At 39.1% G+C, this 18,145-nt stretch overlaps 1 pseudogene; it reads left to right on the plus strand.

The window, feature by feature from the left end:
* Positions 1–6,612, plus strand: part of LOC114052774 — a 29,629-nt pseudogene extending 23,017 nt beyond the window's left edge.
* Positions 6,613–18,145: the final 11,533 nt, after the last annotated feature.

Below are 18,145 nucleotides of genomic sequence, written 5' to 3' on the forward strand. Positions count from 1 at the left end.
TAATGGCTGCTTAGTTTGAGGGTTCCACCACTGCCCCTAGGGAATTAGTGAGTAAACTGTCCACAACCACTCAGCAAATAAGAGACCAATACATGCTTAAGAACTATACCTTGAAGATAACAGCAGGAAGCTGTGTTTTAGACACATCAGCTGTGTTGTCCCTGGGGCGTCCAGTCTGGTAATGTAAGCCTCCTCCAAATTATACTAAGGAATTTCTTTAAAACTCAAAGCAGATGGCAGGGATTGAATTTTAGGGATTAAAAGTGATTTATTTTTTCCCCTCTAGGAAAGGACAAATGCATGTGAATGAGATGTGCCCTGAATTTGTTGGCACGTGATGACTTCGTATTGGTAATGATCATCACCTTGAGGGAATCCTACCAAGGAGAAAGCTCCTGTCAGCTTTAAGAGAGTTTTCTACAATGTAAATTTGACATCAAAACTTCGTAATTTAAACGGAATGGTTTTTGTCCTTTGGATCTTACTATGAGATTTGCATTTGAATGAGGGAAAAACTGTTCAGATTTTTTGGAGATAGTAGTGCAGTTGAATAAACTCTACTCAGTTCTATAATTTTACATGGACCTAACCAGCCATTTGAGGGGTGGCGTGAAGAATCCCTACAATGAGAATACATAAACCAAGAGAGATGCCTGCAATTTTAGGATTGTCAAACTGGGCTGAAGGAAGAGGGAAATCCTTCAGAAAGCCATGTGAATTGTGTTGTGATTCTTTGGTGCGAAGGACTGGTTGGAGTATCTGAAAAGACAGTGCTTAATTTCCCTCTGGATATATGGAGAAATATCCAATTTTTTTCCTAGTTGATTTGCTGAGCACAAGGGGTGCTTTATCAGTTTAAAGAGAGAGAGACTGTCTGTGTCTTTATGTGTGTGTCTCTGTCTCTGTCTCTCTCTTTCCACTAGTGGAAACTCTCCCTGAAGAGAGTTTTCTACTCCCTTCTCCTCAGCAGAAATAACTACTGTTTGTACATGGCAGATCAAACCATGTATGGGCTTAGGGGAGTCTCTGGCTTTGTGTATTTTTGTTTTTCTTTGTGTCTCTTTCCCTGAGCATAAGTGGATGATCCTGAGCTGAAAATTCCTAGTATTGATGGCAGCCTTATGAGTTCAAGATGTCAGAAGCTTGGGGATACCTAAAAGAGAGCTGACTGGCAGCAAGAGGCATTTTCTGCTTGGGGGAAGGTGACTATTGAAAAGAAAGGAACCAAATCCCTGGCATAATCAGTCAGAATCCCTTGGGATTTGCTAAGCTATCCCATATTAGGGTCTCAGACCTCATCAACTATGGTGGACCAGTCAAGGGCAATGCCTCTGCCCTATAGCACCCAGACAAGGCATAGGGGACAAAGTTATGCTTACCCCAGCATACAGAGGCAGAATCAGGACCCACAGACATGGTTTACTACAGAGTGGGCACTGGCATGGGCAGTGACAAAGGCAGGCCCACTGTAGCCCTTTGTTGATTATAATCTATATAACTGATTGGTCCTTCCACATTGCAACTAGTACAGCACTCAATGGTCCTCTGCCCATGACATTATCAAATACTTTTAATTAGTCTGATTTATGCCTTTCTTGATATTGATACTAAGAGGATCAATCATTGAACAAAATAATCTGTTGTCGTATGCATCTTGTAATCTTGCATGATTTAACTTATTGATCTCCCTGTCTTCCTTTAAGTCCCAACCACAATCCCACTTTCTACAGGAAGCCTTCTCCAATCCCTCTTAATTCTAGTGCCTTCCCTCTGTTAATTATTTCTCATTTATCCCATATATAGCTTGCTCTGTGTGTTTCTGCACATGTACATGTGTGTGTGTGTATAGCTATATATACATGTATACATACATATATTTGCATGTTATCACCTATATTGGATTGTAAGCACCTTGAAGCAGAGATTGAGGTTTTGGGGGTTTTTGGGTCTCTTTTTGTGTCCTCAGCACTTGAGACAGTGCCTGACAAATTAATATTTAATTAATTAATATTAAATTAATATGGTGCTTAACAAATGTTTATTGATTATTTGATCAATATGTTCTCAGTTGAATTAATTGGTTTTTTTTTCTTTCACATTTCACATTTCACAGAATGTTAGAGTTTGAATGGATTTCAGTGGCCATTTAATCCAACTCATACTCAAAAAGGAATTCCCACTAGGATATGGCTGGTAACCCAATCTCTGTTTGAAGACCTTGGTAGTGGGGGGAGGTGAAGAGGAGAAAATACACTACTTCCTAAAGAAGCTCATTCCATTTTCAGGTAGCTCTGAGATTCTGTTTGTGAACTTTCCCTACTTTTGAATGCTACCTTCTTTGAAATAACTTTTAAAAACTTAACTCCAGTACTTTAAAAATTGTATTGTTTTTATCAGAAATTTCTTTTGTATACACTAGGTGGCACAATGGATAGAGTACTAGGCCTGCCTGGGGTCAAGGAGCCCTGAGTTCAAACTTTACTTCAGACACTTAATAACTATGCAACCCTGGGCAAGACACTTAACTCCTGTTTGCCTCAGTTTCCTTATCTATAATATTATTAGCACCTCTATCCCAGGGTAATCAAATGAGATAATAATTGTAAAGTGCTTAGCCCATTGCCTGGAACATAGTAAGTACTATATAAATGTTATTATTATTGTTATTATTATTATTATTATCATCATTATTATTATTATTCTTTGCTCAGGTCTGCTTCCCAATTTATCTTAAGTACCATTATGACTCCTATATAATGCATTTGGTACTGAGATAGTAGAGTTCAAATGTGTCCGTGATGGTCCCATAGAAGAATGAACATCCAGCTCCTGTGTCAGAAAGTTCAAGGGTTTTCCATTCATTTGCTTCCCCTATTCCATACAAAAAAGTCTCCAAATAGTCTCTCAAATAGTCATTGCAAAGTAAAGCATTACTATAACAGACATAGGTCTGTTATAGTCCCAAACTCACAGGCACAAATCACACTTCCCTCCCCAATATAGACTTGTACAAATTCAACAAAAAACATTTTACGAGAATAAAAGTTACCTCTGGTTGTTGTTGTTCAGTCATTTTTGGTCATGTCCAACTCTGGCACCAGAGGTCATTGTTCACTTAATACATAAAATGGGTCTATCCTAAACCATATAAATACAGAAAAATAAAATAAATAAAAATTGGAATTTTAATAAATAGCAAAAGTGAGGAAACAAAACTGGAAAAAGGGAAAATTGAGTTTCCCCTCTGAGAGCAAAGTTACAAATGTGGGCTGAAAACAATCAAATGACTTTTATTCTAACTAATACCATATAAGATAATATTTGCTAGAGATGGATGATAGTACTAGTTAATTAGGAATTTAGCACACATTACCAGATAGGGAAGAATGCTGTGAGTGTAGATGACCTATCCTGAAGCCACATGACATGAAACTATAGTGATACCTTAAAAAGTAAAAACTGTTTTGCCCAAGGAGTTTTACTGCAAACTGATAACCAAACATGCTATCAGGGAACAGATGGTGCCATCCAGGTTATAGCCATGAAAGCTCTATGTGATAACTTTGTTTAATATGATTGACTTTCTTGACCTATATGGGTCAAGAAAGATTTCACACTAGTATTAAGCAGACTCTGATGGCCCAGGACGGCTTCATATGTCACCAAGAAGTTCGAGCTTTGTACTTGTTATGTGTAAAGTAAAGCATTACTAACTCATACTGAAAATTTGGAGAATATAAGTACCAGAAACATACCAGTACTTGGGTTCAGTGTGTACAAAGTAAAACACTACTAATTTCAACTACATTACCATCTCATACAGAGTATTTGTACACAATAAGTACCAGAAACCCTTTAAATTTTGTCTGTATTGTTTTATCTCTGGAAGGAGATATCAGTTGTAATTGACTACAAGTATTGGCAGGTGTACCCATCTAAGAACCAGAAAGCTTCCACAGTTGTAAAATATTGTGAAAGAAGTGTTTCTTACCATATGGATTTTCTGCTAGGATCCATTTGAACAAAGTCAGTTGGCACAATGGATAGAGCGCCAGGGTTGGAATCAGGAATACTCATCTTTATGAGTTCAAATATGACCCCAGATACTTATTAGCTGTGTAACCATGGGCAGTTCACTTAACCCTGTTTGCCTCAGTTTCCTCATCTGTAAAATGAGCTAGAGAAGGAAATGGTAAACCACTCCAGTACCTTTTGCCCCAAAAGGGGTCACAAAGAGTCGGACATGACTGAAAAATTATTGAACAACATACACCTTGAAAGCATGCTGATTAAGAAAATATTAGCTTTGATTAGCATTAGGAAATCTAGAACAATACCTTGCACTGTCAAGGGGGCAACCTGAATATTTCAACTGATGAATACATTGGGTGCACTGAGACCAGAACAAAAATCTCAGTGGACCCATTATGTGGTTTCCTAGTACATATGTTCAATTCTACCAGGAATAATGTCACTGGCTTTATACCCTCTTTGCTAATGTTTGAGTGTGAGTTATGATTACATATTGATTTGTGTTTTGGAATCTCTGAAGATGAGAGACCACAGGCATTCACAACCAGTACATCTTGACTAAAAAAAAAAGTGAAGCAAGGCTACACCTTGAGCCAAGAATGCTGAAAGAGAAAAAATTTATGGCCAAGTTTATTGGCAAGACCTTCAAGAAAGAAACAGTTCTACTGAGAAATCTTGGTATTCATGGTATTCACTCAAACTAGCAAATCAGCAGGAATTTATCCCATACTCAGGTGTGGAGAAACTGGTCAAATTGTCACTTGACAAAATAGACCCAGAAACTGGTGAGGGCCCTTCAAAGACAATTCAATATAATCACTAATGTGAGTTAGTTAGCCTCCCTCACAAGCAAACTGACATTAATGAATGCTCACCTCAGCTAACTCTAAGGGAAAGAGCCCATCTGCCAAATCATGTTAAGTCATCCTGACCTAAACAATGACTCAGAAGCAGACATTTCAAGTGAAGAAGATTTTGTATCCTGTAACCCAAAAATAAATTCAAATGCTGGGAGCGGACTGAAACCAGAAATGCCACCTTTTCTACCAAGTACTTCAGCTGATCAGACTCCTACAGTACATATATCCCACAGCGCATAGTAAAACTACTACCTAGCCTGTGTCCTCTAGAAGTTCAGGCTTAGGGAGGCAACACTGATGAGGATTATGTGTCACTATAATGCCAACTAGCACTGGTATAATAATAAATATGCTAATTGGCCACATAAAAGCAAAGACCAGCTGATCAGTGAGCGGACTAACTTATGATGTCCAAAGTAAACTGATGAAACAGTCATACTTGTATCCAGATGATAACACAAATTGTTGACTTATGCAATGATTACTGCATGTTCAATCTGTTCCTGATTTATTTTCTTATGTTTATCTTTATTAGCACCATGCATGCATTGTATAGTTTCTTAATTATTCTTTGTTTTTCCATTAGCTGTGTCAGTCAGTCAAGAAACATTTATTAAATACATAATATGTGCCAGGCACCATGCTAAGCACTGGGGATACAAAGAAAGGAAAAGACAGTCCCTGCCCATGAAGGGCTCACATTCTACTGAGGGAGATAACATGCAAAAGCTATGTATAAATAAGTTATATAAAGGATAAATAGGAAATAATCAACAGAGGGAAGTCACTGGAATTAAGGATTGAGGAAAGTTTCTAGTAAAATGTGGGATTTTAACTGCGCTTGAAGGAGGCCAGGGAATCCAGGAGACAGGAATGGGGGATGGGGAGCAAACTTTCCAGAAATGGGGTACAGCTGATGAAAATGTACAGAGCCAAGAGAGAGGGAGACTTGTGTAAGGAACATCAAGGAGGTCAAGGCCTCCTTGGAGGCTTGACCATTCCTACTTGGATAGGTAGGGAAGTGGGCTAGACTATGCAGGCTTTGAACGCTAAACAGAGAAGAGTATACCACAGTAAAGATTAACCTGGAAGCCTGTACCAATGAGAGTGACATTCCTACAGGGAAAACTTCAAGTCTCTAAGCTCTTCAAATACCTCAACATCATGCCATATTGAGCCACCTTCATTACTGACAATGAGCCGTGGGTTATCACTTCTTTCACTGAGTGTGGTTCTGCAAAGGATCTCATCTGCATGCAGTCATGAATGGCATGAATAAGAAGGCAATTGAATACATCCTGCAAGGAATTCTAAAAGCACTAGACCATATCCATTATATGATCTACGTATACAGGAATGTTAAAGCCAGTCACATCCTAAACTTAGAAGATGGGAAGGTCTATCTGTCTGGCTGTGGCCTGTTCAGCAGCCTTAGCATGATCAGCCATGGACAGCAGTAGCATTGTCCATGTTTTCCCCAAATATAGCATAAAGGCTCTGCCTTGGTTTGGTCCTGATGTTTTTATGTTTTGTTTTGTTTTGTTTTTCAGAATCTTCAGGGTTATGATGCCAAGTGTGGAATCTCCAGTGTGGGATCATAGCCTGTGAGCTGGCTAATAGCCACATCCTCTTTAAGGACATGCCTGCTACCTAGAAGTTTCTGGAAAAACTAAATGGGACAGGACTTCTGGGTCATGTGATCAATAACATGGAGGACTAGACATTTTCTCAGATCCTCCCAATCTTTCAAACCTCTCCCAAACAGAAATTGTGTGCCAATGATAAAGCAATTTCAGCTGTCTCCATGATTGAAAACACTGGAGTCAAAAAGAGGGCTAAAACAACAACAAAACCCCTATGAACTGACTCCTACACTGAGCTCACTCAGCAACCCCCCACCCTACCTCCCACAACCAGCAGCAAGGTTGCACTTAACTGACCCAAGAATCCACCCTAAGGATGAGACACACAGCTCCCAACAAATCTAAACCCCCAGACCCTTCCCTCTTTTTAGTGATGTGGAGACCCTAGATCCAGGCTGTAGAAGTTTGCTAGGGCCATGACAGACAAGCCAGTGCTCCAGGGGTGGAAGCCTGCTGGCACCTTGACAGCCAGCTAGCAACATGGCAGTGCTCCAGGGGCAGAAGCTCACTTGTGGGAGGGGTAGTGTTCTGTGCCGCAAAATATCTCTGTGGTGGAGCCAGTAACAAGAGAAAGGAGCAGAATACAAGTTTAGGCTTAAAATAGAGCACAATACCCCATCCCAACCCACTTTCCTCCCAGATCCTCAGAGACCCACACTATAGAAATCAACCCTGTAGCACCAGCATGGCAGCTCTCTGAGCTGCTGGTGCTGGGCCAGAAAACTGAGAAACAGAGGTAGTGGGACAGGTCACAAGAACAAGACTTCATATGTGGATGGGAAAGGGGGATTTGCAATGGTCCACTAAGCCTGAAGGTAAGAGTTCAGCATCCAAATGAGGTCAGCTCTAACTCCCCAAAGGTCACTTAGAACAAAGACCTAGGCTAGTGATCCATGAAATGCCCAGGTGGGAGGCAGCTGAGATGCTTTGCCAAAGAAACCACCATCAGAGGGGAGAGATCAGACTGTGAACAACAGGAGGAAATAAAGGGAAAAAACTGAACCTATCAAACATCTCACACACTCAAAAATAAAGACCTTGAGCATAAGCAGATAAATCAACAGGGAAAACATTAACAGCAAAAAGAAATATAGCCTCCAAATCTAGTCAACTATTTCAGGAATCTATGAATAAATACTGTAAAATGAAGGAAAATGATCCAACACTTGATGAGAGCGAGGACCCTGTGGAATGTCAGGAGAACATGGAACCACAGCAAGCTGTTCCTGAGAGGCTTAAAAGAGAAATGAGAATTCTGAGAGCAGAATTTATCTCCTACACAGCTAAAATAATGAGCAGAATAGAAAAATTGGAATCTGAGACAGCAAATCTTAGAAAAGAAACAGAAGAGAGAATGATAGATTGAAAATGGAAATTCATTCCCCAATTGATAAGTGGTCAAAAGATATGAACAGGCAGTTTTCAGATAAGAAATTAAAGCTATCTATAGTCATATGAAAAAATGATCTAAATCACTATTGATTATAGAAATGCAAATCAAAACAACTCTGAGGTACCACATCACACCTATCAGATTGGCTAACATGACGAAACAGGAAAATAATAAATGCTGGAGAAGATGTGGGAAAATTGGAACACTAATGTATTGTTGGTGGAGTTGTGAACTGATCCAACCATTCTGGAGAGCAATTTGGAACTATACCCAAAGGGCTATAAAACTCTGCATACCTTTTGACTCAGCAATACCATTTCTAGGTTTGTATTGCAAAGAGATCATAAAAATGGGAAAAGGACCTACATGTGCAAAAATATTTATAGCGGCTCTTTTTGTGGTGGCAAAGAATTGGAAATTGAGGGGATGCCCATCAGTTGAAAAATGACTGAACAAGTTGTGGTATATGAATGTAATTGAATACCATTTTGCTACAAGAAATGATGAGCAGACAGACTTCAGAAAAACCTGGAAAGACTTATATGAACTGATGCTGAGTGAAGTGAGCAAAACCAGGAGAACATTGTACACAGTAACAACCACAATGTGCGATGACTGACTTTGATAGATTTAGCTCTTCTTAGCAATGCAAGATCCAAGACAACTCCAAAGATGTAATGATGGAAAATACTGTCCATATCCAGTAAAAGAACCATGGAGTCTGAATGCAGATCGAAGCCCATTATTTGATATCTCTTTTTTTTTCTTTTTTGTTTGTTTGTTTCTTCTTTCTCATGGTTTCTCCCATTGGTTCTAATTCTTCTTTACAACATGACTAATGTGAAAATAGGTTCAATATGAATGTTTATGTAGAGCCTACATCAAATTGCATGCTATCTTGGGATGGAGGAAGGGGAAAGATGGAGAAAAAATTTGGAACTCAAAATCTTTTGTAAGTGAATGTTGAAAACTAAAAACAAATAAATTAACTTTAAAAAAAGAAAATGAAAATTCTCAGAAGTAAAGGACAATCTAGAAGAAGAGAGAGAAAAACAAAAATGTTAAAAGAAAATATGCTCACTCTGTAAGCAAAACATATGGATCTCAAAGACAGGCTGTGTAGAGACAACCTAAGGGTTGTCTTCCAGAAGAACATGACAGGACAAAAAAATCTTAACTCCACAATGAAGGAAATAATAGAAGACAACTTCCTAAAACCTTTGAACATAGAAAATGAAATACCAATTGAAAGAATTCATAGATTTCCTCCAAGAAAAAAACTCAAAGCTGCAAACTCCAAAACACATAGTGGTTAAATTTAATAATTCATTTCAGACACAATAAGATCTGCAATCAATGAGGAGATGTTGTTCAATTATTTCAGTGTGTCTGACTCTTCAAAGCCCCATTTGGGGTTTCCTTGGCAAAGTTACTAGAGGGGTTTGCCATTTCCTTCTCTAGCTCATTTTAACAGAAGTGGAAACTGAGGCAAATAGGGTTAAGTGATTTGCCCAGGGGTGCATAGCTAATAAGTGTTTGAGGCTGCATTTGAACTCAGGTCTTCCTGACACCAGGCCCTTCACTCGATCCACTGAGCCACCTTGCTGCCACCAGCTGCAATCAGATGAAAGACATTCAAATAGAAGGAAAGAAAATTAGATTAACACAAGAAAATTCTGCACCCATGAGAAAACACAGCAGGGAGGAGGAGAGGTGGTAGTGGAAGAATAGTAATGTTCAGAGGTATTCAGAGTGTTCAGAAAAGCAATTGAGCTCAGGATGCAGTCCAGGGTGACCTACCCTGCAATTCTAAGCTTAAGTGAAAAGAGGTGAATATTCAGTTATAAAGAGGCATTAGAAATAAAACTCAGTCTCAAGAAATTATTTGATTTTTTTTAACACCCTAGGCAACAGAAATATAAGAGGGGTGAATGAATGCAGCAGCTAAGAACAGCAACAGCAACCGAAAGATAGGGGAGTCCTGTAAGAGATGTCTTCTAAATGGACACAAAGAGACACAGTTAAAAATAGTAGTCAGACAGAGGACAATAGTGAAGAGGCAGGCCAGGAGTATTATGGACAGATCCTAGTGACACCCTGTCTACAGATTAACCAATGGTTTTTGTGGGACTATATTATAAAATGGGAGGTATATTAAAATGGAGAGAGGAGCAGGGGAGGATAGAGGGGCGTGTAGATGGGTCAAATCAAGGGCCAGCAATGAAGGGAAGATAATCTCTGCAGCGTCAGGAAGAGAAGAGTCAATGTTTGTCTGGGTGGAGATAGATGTTCTGTGAAAGGAGATGGAGACCTTGTGTTGGATGTATTTCACTCTTGTTCTAAAAGACTACTTGTTCTACTCAAGAAGAAGGAAACTAGAACTTCAAGGAACTCCTGGCACCTGGGAGAGGGGGAGGGCATGGAATTGGGGAAGAGATTTTGAAATAAATGGAGAAAAGAATATAACAGAGGTGGGGAGGGGGAGTACAGATCAGTGATGGACTGTGTAATCAGGGATGTGGTGGTGGTGGTGGTGGTGGTGGTTGGGGTGGGGGTGGTGGAGGCATTCTACCATGGGTCAGCGTCTTCTCTAACACCTGAAGGAACTGGTTGGGAGTGAGGAAAAATGGAAAAGGTGAATAAAGAAAGCAAGTTCTACAAGGCAGTGGCAGAAACTGCCTAGGAAGGAGAGGTTAGAATGGATACCTTGAAAGTTTTGATTCTATAAGGAATATAGAGAAAAGAAACTAGATAAATTATAGGAATCAGGAGCCAGAAAATGAGGGTAGACAGAAACAGAGAATGGATAATGGAAAGAGTGAGAGAAACTCCCTCTGGAAAGGGATGAAAAAAATTTAAAAATTAATGAACAGGACTAGTTGAAGGGGAAGAGAGGATGGGTGAAACTACTTGGGAAAATAAGAGAGGAAGAATTGACCAAAAAAAAACAGAAAAGAAAAAAATGACTAATAAACAAAACCTCAAAGGGAAAGGAAGAGAGGATCAAAGGTGAGGGGAAGAAAGCTAATGGGAATAAAGCCACCTAAAAAAAGTAAGCTAAGGTAACTAAAGAAATGTACTACTGGGTTTACAGCAGAAAAAGGAAAAAAAAAACACAACTTTAAAAATATTAGAGACAAATAAAAATATAAACACAAGTCTGATAACTTTAAATGTTAATGGATTAAGATATCCAATAAAACAAAAAAGTGACAGATTGGGTAAGAAAACACAACCCTACAATCGGTTGCATACAAGAAACACATTTAAAAATTAAAATATACACAAAATAACACTTAGGAGATGGGGAAAAATGTACTACATATCAAGTGAATTAAAAAAACAGACATTGAAATCATATTAACAGAGAAAGCAAAAACAAACATGCAAAAAATAAAAAAATGGAAGAAAAGGGAAACTACATTCCAGTTAAAGAATGATAAGCAACAAAACAATATCATTAATAAATTTACATACTCCAAGTGTCTTAGCATCCAAATTCATAGAGGAAACGTTAACTGTGCTACAAAAAACATAAGCAGTTAACATGGTAGGGACAGGAGACTTCACTAATCCTCTATTGGTTTTGAATAAGCATAACAGAAAGATAAACAAAAGCGAAAATATGAAACAAAAAATTTCCAGGGAAATTAGAATTAAAAGACTTATAGAGTCTTCTAAATGGGATTCTTAAAAAATACTTATTTTTCAGCACCACATGGAACATTTACAAAAATTTACCAAAATAGAGATATTGCAAACAAATGTAAAAAAGTCAGAGATAGTTAATATATACTTTTTAGACCATAATGTAATAAAAATAGTCATGAGATCAAGAACCACAGACACCGCAAATAGACATTAATGGAGATTTAACAATAAAATCCTAAATAATTAGTGGGTCAAAGAACAAATCAGAGAAATAATTAATAATTATGTGAAAGAAAAAGATAATGATTAAACAACATAATAAAATTTCTGGGATGCAGGTAAAGCAGTCTTCAAGGGTAAAATCATATCTCTACGAACACAGTTTTAAAAAGTAGAAAAAGAAAGGATCAGTATATTGAATATGCATTTTAAGACAATAGAAAGCCAAGAAATAACCAAACCTAAAATAAGCACAAAAGAAGAAATATCAAAAATTAAAGGAGAAATATATGTTGAAAAAAATGTAAACATGATAAAGCTAAAAGCTGGTTCTTTGAAAAGGCTAATAAAACTCATAAACCTTTGGCTAATTAAAAAGATGGCAGAAAATCAAATCAATAATACAGAAAAAGAGCAAGGTGAAATCACAAGAAAACCAGAAGAAATAAAAGAATAATTAGGAAAAATGCATAATTATAGGCTAAAAAAAAAAACAACAAACCAGAACACAAAAGAAATAAAGAAATATTTTCAAAAACACAAATAACTTAAAAAATCAAGAGACTAAATAGAGATCTTAACCCAATCTCACAAAAGGAAACAGATCTACCTGTAAAGTATCTACTAAAGGGGAAAAAAAATGAACTACTGGTCCTGATGGACTCCCAGGAGAATTCTATCAAACTTTTTAAAAAATATTTTCAAAAACTGAGGAAGAAAGCACCCTACCAGAATCCTTTTATAAGAGAAATATATTCCTAATACCTAAGCCAGGAAAAGATAAAACACAGAAAGAAAACTATAATATCATATCATTAATGAATATTGACTAAAAATTTTTAACAAAACCCTGTGAAACAGGCTATAGCAATTTAGCCAAGAAATCATTCATTATAACCAAATGCGATTTATACCAGGGATGTAAGAATAGTTCAACATTAGGAAAAATAATCAACATAATTAATCATATTAAAACCTAAAATCTCCAGAACCACATGATCATCTCAATAAGTTCAGAAAAAGCCTTTTACTGATTATGGTCCTTTGTGCTCAAAGACCAAAATGATATCACTATGCTGGGGTCAAGGTACAGTGTGTCTGACTGTAGCTGATCAGAACAATATGAGCTCAGAAGGTTCTACCATAGGTCAGGCACAAATAGTCCATATGAACATTTGGAATGGAACTGTCTCTAAATTTGTGCATCTCACATTTCTTTTGAGTGACTGCAATTCTGCTTTGCTCACAATTCACAGCATCTTCTTTTACGCAGGCATGCCATGCTGCACTGTCCTTTGCCAATGTCTCCCATATCTCACAATCAATTCCAAAGTTCTTCAAAGAGGTCAAAGAGACCTTGAGAGTGTCCTTGTATTGTTTCTTCTGACCTCCATGTGAGTGCTTGCCTTATGGGATGTCTCTGTAAAATAGTCTTTTAGGCAAACATATGTTTGGCATTCAAACAATGAGTCCAACCCATCAGAGTTGTGCTCTATATAGTAGAGTTTGAATTGTTGGCAGTTCAGCTCAAGAAAGGACTTCTGTATCTGGTACCTCATCTTGCCAAGTGATCTTCAGAATCTTCTTAAGACAATTCAAAGGGAAATGATTCAATTTCCTGGCATGGCACCAGTATACTGTCCAGGTTTCACAGGCATAGACAATGACGTCAGCACAATGGCTCTCTAGTCCTTCAGTTTAGTAGGCAGCCTAATATCTCTTTTCTCCCAAGCTTTCCTTCACAGCCTCCTAAACACTGAGATAGCTCTAGCAATGCATGTGTTAATCTCATTATTTATGTGGACATCCCTGCAAAGTACACTGCCAAGGTAAGTGAACTTACCCACAGCATTCAAAATTTCTCCATTTGCCGTAATCAATGGTTCCATGTATGGATGGTATGGTACTGGCTGGTGGAGAACCTCTGTTTTCTTGGAGTTTAATTGTTAGGCCAAAATTAGCACAAGTGGCAGAGAATTAATTAATCCATACTGTGTTGCATCTGAACCTCAGAGACTTCACTGAATGCACAATCATCTGTGAATGGAGTGGAGCATCAACTCTCCCTCCATTTTAGTCTTGGCTTGTAGCTTTTTCAAATTACATACTTTACCATCAGTGTAGTTGGGGACCTTGATGCTGTTTTTGTCCTCATTGAAGGCTTATGACAACACTGATGAAAACATCATATTAAAAAGCATGGGACAAAACATGCAGCCTTGTTTTATTTCCATTGGTGACTAGGAAAGCACAAAAGCATCATCCATTATCCAGAACCCATGCAAGCGTGCCATCATGAAACTGACATACAATATTGATGAACTTCTCTGGGCAACAAATTTTGCCATGATGTTCCAAAGCCCTCATAACTGACAGTATCAAAGGCCTTAGTCGGATCAATGAACATTGTGTAGAGATCTCTGTTGTCAGGCAGCAAACACCATATTTACCATTCTTGGCCCTTTCTGAAGCCACACTGGCTCTCAGGTAGATGACCATCTTCCAGGTGAAGGATCAGCCTATTAAATAGGACTCTGGAAAGAAGCTTGCCATCAATGACTAAGAAAGAGGCCCCCTACCCCCCACCGTGATCATCACAGGGCAATTTATTTTCTTTCCTTTTATAGAGATGGACAATGGAGGCATCCTTGAACTCCTAGGGGTTAACCTCCCTCGCCATATAACCTGAAATATTTCAGTCAACTTTTGTATAAGCAACGGACCCTCTGGTTTATAAATCTCGGCTGGAATACAAACAGCTCCAGGCACTTTGCCGCACAAGATGAGCCTAAGGGCGTTCAAAACCTCTTCTTCAATTGGAAGTTAGTTTAGAGAAAGATTGACTTCAACTTGAGGTATTCAGTCAATGACTTCAGCACTGGTTGATGACAGTCTATTACAAACACTATAGAAGTGTTCAGCCCATTTCTCCAGGATCATTTCCTTCTCACTAATCAATGTGGCTCCATCAGCAATGAGTAGTTAAGGTGTACAATATGTCTTTGGCCCAAAAATATCCTTCAGGGCATGATAAAGGCATTTTGGATTGCTGTTATCAGCATAAAACTGAATTTCACCTGCCTGCTTACTGAGCCAAGAATCCTGCATCTCTATAAGCTTTGCTAGCACTTTACTTTTGATGGAGCTAAATGCTACCTTTTTAGAGACAGCTGATATATCCTGCTAATAAACCCTTTGGAGTTCTCATTTTTTTTTTTTGCAGTTTCTGAATTTCCCCATTATTTTCATCAAACCAGTCTTGATGTTTGCAAGTGTTATAGCCCAGATGAGTAAATGCAATGCTGTACACCAAATCTCTGAAAGCTGCTCACTCCTTTTCTGCTCCACTGTTGCCAACCATGGTTTGACTCAACTTTCTCTCCAAGTTAGCAACAAACTGTTCACACATGGAGAAACACTCTCATCTGTTGATATTAAGTCTTCTGGTAGTCATCTTGCCTTGGGGCTGCTGCTTTTGTTAAATCAAATGTTTAGCTTGAAGAGGATAAGTCCATGATCAGCCCAGCACTCTGCACCACACATTGCCTTCATCATTCTCATACCCTGTCTGTCTCTCCTCCTTATATTGACACAGTCTATTAAATGGCAATGTTTGCTGTGAGGGTGCATCCAAGAAGTTTTATTGTGTTTAGGTAAATGGAAGACAATATTGATGATGGAGTCACTAGACACACAAGTCTTCTGTAGTAAGTGAGAGTTGCTATTGCTGGTTGTGCCTCTATTCTTCCCAAAGACTCCCTTCCATGTCTGATAGTCTGTGCCTACTCTGGTGTTAAAGTCATCCAGAATTACAAGCTTGTCCTCTTTTGGTAATTGATCACGAAGGTCTCCAGTTCTTTGTAATTTTTTTTTTACCTCATCAGGGTTTGGCATGGTGGAAGCATACACACTGTTGATGGTGGTGTGATGCCTTCCTACAAGTGACAATCGTATTGTCATGAGCCTATCATTCACTCCTTTTGGGAGGCATACAAGCTTGTTGACTAGGTTAGTTTTGATTGTGAAATCTATGCCAGCTTCACAGTTCTCCCCATTATTATAGCTACTCCAGAAAAACATGTACCTGGTTCCAACTTGGTAAGCTGGCCTTCATTTGCCAGCCTTGTGTCATTCAAGGCTGCTATCTGGATGTGATACCTGATGAGTTCTCTTGCAACAAGAGATATTTGTCTTTTAAGTCTACTGAATTTTGTGTTGTCTGTAAATGTGCATAAATTCCATGTACTAATGGTGAGTGGAATCAACTTTGTAAATGTTTTTGGACACTTTCTTCATATTTCGACTACAGGGTAGGATCCCTGCCTGCCGTGGTAAGCAGGCCAGGGTTAGGTTTGGTGAAGCAAGCAGTTTTTAGGGCACCTTTTCTAGTCCCTTCCTCCCACCAGGAGGTGAGCAGTGTGATTCTGTAAAAAAGGCTGTTCAGCCACTCAGGGGCCTTCTGAACCCTACTACTGCATCTGTCCAATGAGAAAACGACATTATGGCCTGGCCTACCTACGTGCAGGGTTGTGACTACAGTTCCCAGGGTGTCTGCACCTACTGCATCATCACTTGCCTATCCCCACAGGACTTTGAGGTAGGTAAAAATGGTATGATGTCTTTTGACTAGAGCATAAATTAGATTTAAGTGAGGCAGAGTTTCACAAAGTCATCAGCCTCTCTTTTCCAGAGTTGCCAAAGTCCAATGACAAGACAAAAGTCAAGATGACTGGTGATGGCTCAGGATGCAGTGGATGACCTTGGTGTCTAAGCAAGCTCTAAGTACTCCACAGTGTCTGCTTCCCCCACCTTCATGGCTAGTTGGAACAAATGTTCTCAACTGCCCATTCTGCCAGGGAAAGTCCACACATGCTTGGGACAGACACCTCCCTAACTCACTGACAGGTTTGAGGTGTGTTGGTTACCCACAACCTGGTCTAGCCCCATTGTTGAAATGGTTCACCAGGGTGTGGCCACTGCACAAACTACAGCTTCTTGGAGCCACAGGTGAGAGTTGGGTGGCAAGTGGACACCAAAAGTGGAAAGCAGCCCTGATGAAGGCTCAGCAGCCCAGACACCAGAAGTATTAGTCTTCCCTGATATCCATACACACCATTTTTTGATACTAAAAACCCTACAAAATATAGACATAAAGCAACCTTTTTTAACATCATAAAAAAATTTATCTAAACCCTAAAGCTAGCATCATATATACTAGAACCTTTCTCAAAAAATATGAGAGTAAAGCAAGGATGCCCACCTTCCTCATTACTATTTCATGTAGTTCTGGAAATGCTAGCAACAATAGGAGAAGAGAAAGAAATTAAAGGTATAATTATAAGTAAAGAGGTATATGATGATATACTTGGAAAATCCAAGGGAATAAGCAAAGATACTAACTGAGACAATTAATAGCTTCAATAAAGTTGCAAGCTACAAAATAAACCCTCAAAAATCAATAGTATTTCTCAATAACAATAATAAAACCCAAGAAGAAACAGAAAGGGAAATCCCATTCCAAATATCTATAAAATACATAAAACATCTGAGAATCAACATACTAAAGTCCACAAAACCTTGTATATATTAAATTACAAAATGCTCCTTAAATAAATAAGAAAAAGGAGTAAAAGCAGGCACTCGCTTGAGCTCTCCCTCAAACCCCTCCAAATACCTCTAAAAATGACTCTAAACAAATTCTAGAGCAGCAGAACCCACAAAAAGACAGAGTGAAACAAATTTCCAGCCCAAGACAACCTGGAAGGTCAACAGGAAAGGTCCGTTGCACCAGGCTGAGAGGATCACAGTCTAGTGGGGGCAGCTCAGGCACAGACCAGGTCCCAGCGAATCTGGAGTAGGTCTCAGGGGATTGAATCACAGACAGCTGTGGAGATTTCCAGGCTTCTCAACCAACAAATGCCAAAAACAGCTTAGAAGGTCAGTAGGAAAGGTCTGTTGGACCTGGGTGAAAGAGGAGTGTGTTCTAGCCCCTGCCGCAGCATGGCCCCAGGGCAGCAGCAGCAGAGGCGGTGGTAGCAGTGGTGGCAGCAAAGGCTGATGCTTCTGGAGCTTTCAGCCCACAGATGGTAAGGGGATCAAACAACTGATAAGAAGGAGATTACAGGGATCTCTTTGCTGTCACTAAGGCAGGATTCTATTACTTTGCCCACACTTGAATCTACTCTAGGGTGAGGAGGAGCACTGGCATAGCAAAGCTTATGGCAGCAGTAGAGAGGGAAACCTCCTCACAATTCTAGGACAGAAAAGAGTGCTTGAGGTCACTCACAGACCGGAGCACAGGCCAGGAGAGGAGTAAATATCTCTCCTTAAATCATGCCACCTAGGAA

Source organism: Vombatus ursinus, unplaced genomic scaffold (assembly GCF_900497805.2).
Source record: "Vombatus ursinus unplaced genomic scaffold, bare-nosed wombat genome assembly UNPS02014809.1, whole genome shotgun sequence".
Classification (NCBI taxonomy): Eukaryota; Metazoa; Chordata; class Mammalia; order Diprotodontia; family Vombatidae; genus Vombatus; species Vombatus ursinus.